This window comes from Myotis davidii, unplaced genomic scaffold, assembly GCF_000327345.1.
Source record: "Myotis davidii unplaced genomic scaffold, ASM32734v1 scaffold10, whole genome shotgun sequence".
NCBI classification, from domain to species: domain Eukaryota; kingdom Metazoa; phylum Chordata; class Mammalia; order Chiroptera; family Vespertilionidae; genus Myotis; species Myotis davidii.
In genome coordinates this window covers 282,356-290,663 of record NW_006283544.1, presented here as the reverse complement: position 1 = coordinate 290,663, position 8,308 = coordinate 282,356, and the positions used below count along the sequence as shown (strand labels likewise).

Here is an 8,308-nt window from a genome sequence, read left to right as displayed (position 1 = left end):
ACCAGCATTTCTACTTCTTTATATATACCCAAAATAAGTGAAAGCAGGCACTTAAACAGACATTTATATACCTATGCTCTTAGCAGCATTATTCACAATGGTATGGAGTTTTTATAATGAAAAAGCATCAATGCAGTTTATTTCAATGCTTCTGATTTATAAGAAAAACTTCTCCATGCTTCAGCAGAAGTCAATTCATCAATATTTAATTTGGAAAGCATAAGCAATTTAGCACAGGACTAGGTAACATACTAGAACAAAAACAAAAGAACACAAAATTGAAGTATGAACAATGACGGATAGACAGACATTCTTAAACTCCAGGAGATCAATGAACTTCCCAAAACTGTATACAGGTCCAAGATGGCTGCTGATGGGCTGCAGGCTGCTAGATATTGTGAGAGAGAGAACAAAAGGAGAGTGCGTGGATGTGCGGGGAGTGTCAGTTTTTGTGAGTGAGGGATAGCTATACTCCAAGGGACTGTTGGGGACTGACAGACCGGCCCCTGGGCCCTTAGACCCGGCAGCCTCTACTGCAACTGAAATCTCTCCCAGAGGCCACACCATCTTGAAGGGGAGAGTGGCTGTGATCATCGGAGACTGACTGTGATCGGAACCCCATCCTTACTGGGGAGATCTCAGATGCCACCTGGGACCTTACAAGGACAACGCCCAGAGACTAGTTACCTCAGCTGTGAATCCACTACCGCTGGAACTCCAATCTCCCTGAACACGGGCTCCTGGGAGGTCTGCTCAGGGGGAGACAAACCTGCGAATTGGCAGATGGCCCTGAGCCTTCTCACAGGGCAGAAGGAACAGCTGAATCAAAGAGCACCCACCCGGAACTGGCGAATTAAACACAGCTGGCATTGCCTAAAGAAAGGTGAGATTTGGAATCCAGGCTAGAGGGAGATACGCGCGCAGTGGGGACTAGAGCCTCAGAGAAAGACTGTCCCCCACAAAATTCGTGGCTGTTGGGATCAGTGTAGGCCTTGAATGTGGAAGGGGGTCCACAGGGCTACTGGTAGAAGGGGATTCTAGATATTAACCCACTGCTGGACTGGACCCAGAAAGCCTGAAATACTGTACGGCTGCATAGGGTCGCGCACAGAGTCGCACATAGAGTGTGCGCAGAGCCAGAGTAGAGAGGCCTGTTCATAGCAGCACAATTTACAATAGCTAAGATTTGGAAACAGCCTAAATGCCCATCAGCAGATGAGTGGATTAAAAAACTGTGGTAGATCTACACGATGGAATACTATGCTGCTGTAAAAAGAAGGAATTCTCACCATTTGCAACAATATGGATGGAGAACAGACTGTCAAACTACAGCGGGAAGGCTAGGTAGGGTTGGGGGGGGGGGGGGTAAGAGATCAACCGAAGGATTCATATGCATGCATATAAGCATAACCAATGGACACAAGATACTGGGCGGTAGGGGAGACTAGGGGAAGGTCATTGGGGGAAAAAGGAGACATATGTACTACTCTTTGTAATACTTTAAGCAATAAAATAAAATTTTAAAAAATCTGTATACAAAAAGTTGTGTAGTACATGCACTTTTCTGGGAAGAGGTCCCACAACTCCAATCAACTTCTAAAGGGGCCTAACAGCGCAGAGTAGAATTCTGATTGCCTTCACTATATTTTCTGGAATGAAAGCTGTGGAAGTTTACTCTTGGACATTTAATAGTCAATTTTCATGGAAAGAGGATACGAAGGAAAACAAATAAAAATAACTTGCAAGGACTAGGCAGGGAAAAACGCCAAAGTGCTGTTTACCCTCTAAGTTTACTAGGTGTACCAGTTAATGCAGATTTTTTTCTTTTCTTTTTTTTCCCCAATAGATGGAGTTACACATATGTTGATATATATGCGATTTGATATGTATGCTATTTTGTTGTATTGACAGTAAACTCCAAAACTTCATATAGCAAAGTTGCTGAAGGTGTTGACATCATAGATATTTTTATGCTTAAAAATGTCAAATTTCATGCCAAAAAAGAGCATTTGTGGGAAATTTTAATTCATTACTTTATTTTGAAGAAAAACTGATCGTATACTTTGGGAAGCTTATGGTGAACATGCTCCACCTCTAGATCTCTGGTTTAAATGCTTTAAAAGTGATTATTTCAATGTGAAAGACAAAGAACGTCCAGATCAACCAAAAAAGTTTAAAGACCAACAATTACAAGCATTATTGGATGAAGATGTGTGTCAAACTCAAAAACAACTTGCAGAAAGATGAAACGTTGCTCAGCAAACAATTTCCGATTGTTTACAAGCAATGGGAAAGATTTTAAAGGAAGGAAAATGGGTGCCACGTCAACTGAACAAAAGACAAATGGAAAACTGAAAAATCATCAGTAAAATGTTGCTTCAATGGCACAAAAGAAAGTATTTTTTGCATCGAATTGTGACTGGCGATGCAAAGTGATTTATTTTGAGAATCCCAAATGCACAAAATCATGGGTTGATCCAGGTCAACCATCAACATCAACTGCAAGTCCAAATCTCTCTTCGGAAAGAAGACAATGCTCTGCGTTTGGTGGGATCAGGAAGGTGTGGTGTATTATGAGCTTCTAAAACCAGGTGAAACTATCAATACTGATCACTATGGACAAAGAATAATCAATTTAAACCGCGCTTTGATCATGAAACAACCATAATGTGCTAGAAGACTCAGCCAAATAATTTTGCTTCATGATGATGCACCATCACACACTTCAAAACCAGTTAAAGACACGTTAAAAGATCTTGCCTGGGAAGTATTAATTAACCCACCCGCTGTATTCAACAGACCTTGCTCCTTCAGATTACCACTTGTTCTGATCTATGGCACACGCACTTTCTGAGCAGCATTTTGAAACATACGAAGAAGTAGAAAATTGGGTCTCTGAATGGTTTGCCTCAAAACAAGAAAAGTTCTATTGGGACGGTATCCACAAATTTCCTGAAAGATGGGGAAATGTGTAGCTAGTGATGGACATTAGTTTGAATAAAGCACATTTGATGTTTCTCTTGAAATTATCGTGCTTTCTTTGATTACAGAAATCCGCCATTATTAACTGGTAGACCTAGTAGTAACATGTTCTGACTTAGAGAGGAGAAATAGGGTTCTAAGTGTTAATATAAGCTGGAAGCAAGGAGGCTTCCATAGGATTTTTTTCAAATCCTTAGAAAACTAAACTTAGTAGGAATAAAGCAATAACAACAATTTAAAATGCAATTTAACTCAGTTTTTAGTTTCTGCATGTTAACAACTTATTTTTATTTTTGACGATCACAAACTTCAATCAGAATACTTTAAAAAATATTCCTCATGCATTTAACAAATCTGACAAAGGACAGGTATTTAATTTACTCGCACTATACTATGAAGCTTTAACTGACTAGCTAATTAACATATATTTAAAATCGTTAAGTAAAGGTAACAATGAAAAAGTCAATGCATTAATCTGATGACACCCATTACTATGCAGAGTTCATTAACACTCCAAGTAATTACCCTGGAGTGTAGGCAAAATGTAGATGGAGGAATTTCCCTCAAAAGCAAGTTTAAGGGATTAAATATCATCATCAGTATCATCACTACTAAGGATAAAGCTGTTGCCTGTGGACAGGACCCCTTCTTTCTGAATATTCCCCAAACCACTCACAGTCCCTTTTTCATCAGAATCATCAAACAACTTCTCAGAATCATCATCTTTGAACATGTTTTCACCTATACCTTCTTCATCCTCCTTTGCATCTATTTATCTTCATTTTCATCTGAATATTCAAACATCTTTTTATCTGCATCATCTTCTTCCTCCTTTTCATCAGCATCTTCAAGACCCTTTTCATCTGTATCTTCTTTGTCCTCTTTTTTTTAATGTTTTTATTTATTTTTTAGAGAGAGGGGGAGAGGGAGAGGGATAGAGAGATAGAAACATCAATGAGAGAAGAAAATCATCGATCAGCTGCCTCCTGCAAGGTCCCAACTGGGGATCGAGCCTGCAACTGGTGACATCTTGGTTCCTGGGTCGAGGCTCAACCACTGAGCCACACCAGAAGGGCTTCTTTGTCTTCTTGCTCATCAGACTCATCATCAAAAACTTTTATATGCATCTTCTTCTCCTTCCTTTTCATCTGATTCTTCCTCAAACTCTCTCAGAGCCTTCTTCATTCAAAACTTCTTCAGAGCTGTCATCTTCAAATTCTGATTTTTTTCAGAGTCATTTTGTTCTCTTTTTCAAGAATTTTTTCATTAAACCCCTTGTCAGAGCTAGTCACAGTAAACTCTTTTTTCTTCAAGTTCTTTTTCAGAGCCATCTTTAAGCAGCTTTTCAGAAAAAGTCTTCTTCAGAGTCTCTTTCTGACTCGACTACTTCAGACTCCTTGTTGGGGGTTGTTCTCTTCTACAGACTCCTTTGCAAAGCCAGTCTCTTCAAAATCATTTTTTGAGTCACTTCTTTTTGGATTCTCTTCTGGAGCCATTCACTTTAGACTCTTCCATTGGACTATCCCCTTCCAACTCTTTTTTGGGACTGCCTTCTTCAGGCTCTTTCAAGGTCGAGTGTGGAAACCACACTCCAACCTTCTTTCAAGGCAGCCTTCTTCAGCCACTTTATGAGGCCACTCAGAATGCTCCTCCATCTTCTGTTTTTGCAAACTTTTTTCACCTACAGGTTCTTCGGATTCCATTTGAGTTGCAGCTTCTTGACCATACATTTTAGATGTGTTAGGATGCTCTGGAAGGCCCTGCCCTTTCTGAAGCACAGATGGAATTTGAACGCCAGAGACCTGTATTGGCCTCAGGAGTATTGAGAAAAGCTCCCATCTTTTCAGCCTTTCCTCCCTTTTTCTTGTGATCTCCACCTGATAATCTGTAGTTCCATCCCACACTTGGGCAGTGATTTGACAACTGAACCACCATCCATTGAGGGTTTGAATACAATAATCAACTCTCTCTGGATCCCTGAAAGATACAGAGGCCACACCATCTGGGTTTTTATCAAACAGAATGAGCTTCCTAATTTGTCTAAACTTTGAACACTCTATTCAAATATTTTCTCTGATTTTCTCATTCAGCACCAAAAGATCATCCTCAAAATACAGAGAATGAAACATATTTTTGATGATGACAACTCACTCATGGCACATTCAGGATGGCCTATCTCCATTCTCTCAGGTCTCTAATCCAACTGCTTTTGTTGCAGAGACGAATTTTTATTGCAGTCCTAACACTTCTTGTTAGAGCCATCATATTCCCCCTTCAAAAGAAACTTTGCCACCTCGATATGTAATTCATAGGCTCTGATTTCATCTTCATCCAAAAGTTTTAATGTGAGATCCGCAGATTCCTTCTTCAAATAACAGCAAAGCCCATCTCCTTTAAGATTTCCTTGGTTATCTTTGTAAAGCTCAACCATAGATTTTTCTGTTTGAGGATCTTTCATAATGCCAGACTTGGACATAAACTGTATAAATTCATCCAGTGTAATGTTGGAGACAAACCAGCCACAAATACACTTGCATTTCTGTCTTCTTCAACTTGAAACCATCCTGATTCTTTCTCTTTTCTCCCCTCTTTTTGGGATCAGTGGATTCAGGGGTTTTTCTTTGAGGAGATTCTTCTGCAGGCCCAGTACTAACATCTAGTACATTTGCAGTAGAGCTAAATGTACCATTATCATTAGAAAAGCCATAATTGGCCTGGTGTGTACCAATGAAATTTTCATTGATTTGGAAGAACCAAGCCTTTTTGTCCAGGTCCCACACTCATAGCGGGTCTCATCTGACTGCTGCCCAAAAGAATTGGTTTCTCTACCTGGGATTTTCTGGGTGTCTCTGTCCTTGGTATCTCTGTATGATTGTTGCATTCACAGCTATTCATCAAAGTCATCTTTCCCATCCAAGTTGTTGCCGCTCACGTTGCCCACGAGGCAGAGCCCAGGTGAGCTGAGAGGCCAAGATGAGGTGAGTCTGAGATGACTGCAGCTCAGAAGCAACATGGGGAAATAACTTGAGAACCACGGATGCCAGCTCAGACTGTGCAGTTGTCTTGGTTAGCACCTCTTTGGCTGTTATTTTTTATCCTCTTCTAAGGATTCTGTTTCACATTTGACTTTTTATTGTATACTACCATAATTTTACTTAGGAAATTAGTTTTTGAGAAGTATATATAAGAAACTAAAAATATATGATTGGTTGTCACATCCAGCATATGTATGAATTTATATAAAGTTTATTAAATTAGTTAGTCCACTCGGGTCCATTGCTAAAAGCCAAAAGTAAGTGTCCCTAAGTGAGATAGGGGGAAATCATCTGGCTATTTCAGTCATGGGAGAGAAGATATTTAGCTTCATCCTGTAATTAGCATTTTCAGAAGGACCTTAATTACATATTACATTGCTTCTCCAGGCCATTGCACACAAAGGGGTCTTTTTGTGAGTTTAGAAGTAACTGTAATAACATGAATTTTAATGATTGACAGTCATGGGCTAAAATATAATCATGAACTGATGGCTTTTTCTGTCTGAAGAGATTTCTTGACTTTCAAGTATGTTTCTTGGAATAAATACTCCTTACAGGCTAAGTGAAAATATAAACAATATTATTTATTTTCTTTAAAGAATATAAACAATAACAAAACTAAAACCACAAAAAGAAAAACACTAAAATATTTTATTGGATGAGAAGCCCTGTGTTTGCCAATCATTTACCTTGTACAGTTCATTCATAACCTTATGAATTCATGTGAATAGGCATAAATGAAAGAAATAACTATTTTCTGTTACTCATTTTCAGGTAGTATGCAGAAGTAGCTTAAAGTTATGTTGTAAAGAAAAGAAACTAAGCTCAGACACAAACATGCAAGGTACTGTGATCAGGCTTTTCAAACACTTTACTTTGTATTTTAAAATGTGCTCCTTATATGCAAAGTAATAAAAGCTAAATATACATGAGCTGCAATCCACAAATAATTCCAGCTATACATCTAGAAGCACTGGTCAGGAGTGATATGTATGCATCCCCAAAATAAGGCTGTAAAATCTACTTCAGTTATAAGGATCAATAGTGTTTATTCAAAAGCTGAGCTGCGTGGTTTTAATGCAAAGCTGATTCTGCCTTCAGAAAGACCAGCTTGTTTTGCACTGTCCTGGAAGTTTGATTCATAAAGTCGTTCATAATGTTTACTGAATGCCTAATGGAGGCCATAAAACTACCTGCACAGATCTTAGGTAAAAACTTCTCCTCTTTAACTGTTTTATTTCATCTCCCAGAATGGAGAGATATCCTCACTTGTTTTCAGAATTTAATTTGAGAACCACGGGAAATTATTTTTTGATAAGTATATTCCCTTTCTGACTGGCTTAAAATGCCAAAATATATGCTGCGTAAGAGGGGTCTTAAGCTTTACCTCTATACAATACCCAAAATCAATGTGGTAGAAACGCTATAGGAAAACAATTTTTAAAAACATTCTTTAGCAATTAGGTTCTATTTGTGGAGGAGGCAGTTTCAAAATACATCAGAAAGCCTCCGGCAGCTCTGACCACTACTCTAAGCTGTTATTTACTTTATAAGCATAAAATGCTCCATACACCCACCAAAACAAAACAGGAGCCCTGGGTGGGAAAATGCACTGTCTTCAATGAGCGTCTTTCAGTTGGTTCCTCTTACTGCTGGGGCTGTGCATATAGATGGGGTATTACTGTCTCTGATTTGAACTGGTATTTTTCATGAGTGAGAATTATAAAATCAGGTAGCTACAAGAATGCCTCTTAATACTCTGGAGGAAGGCCATTATATTTCCACTTAACCAAAATGTGTTTGTATGGATACAGTTGCCAACTTTTATAATTTGGTCAACTTTTATATAAGCAGTTTAAGAAGTATTGTCAACAAATACGAAAGGAGAAATCAACCACAGATTGCAGAAATACTTCATAAATATTTGAACATTTTTATTTTAAAATGAAAAGACTATGAGAATCTACTATAACTATGAAAGATTCATGATTTTTTAAATGAAAAAGAGTGATTCCATTCAGACACAATAATAATAAAAACATTTCAACATATATTCAGTTTCATAGAGGGATATTTATTTGAATGTTGGGAGAAGGAAGTATTAGACTAGCTTCCTGACCTTAAAGACACTACAAAATATGATTAGTGTGTGTTTCTTTTGATTTTTCTTAGGTATTTTATTTTTATTTTTTTAATTTTATATATGTTTTTATTAATTTAATATAGAGGAAGAGAGAGGGAGAGAGGGATAGAAACATCAACAATAAGAATCACTGATCGGCTGCCTCCTG

The 8,308-nt window shown here is 38.2% G+C and overlaps 1 pseudogene; it reads right to left on the bottom strand.

Annotated features, from left to right (window-relative positions):
- Window positions 1-3,523: 3,523 nt before the first annotated feature.
- Window positions 3,524-5,995, bottom strand: LOC102772716 (annotated as a pseudogene).
- Between the last annotated feature and the right edge of the window lie 2,313 nt (window positions 5,996-8,308).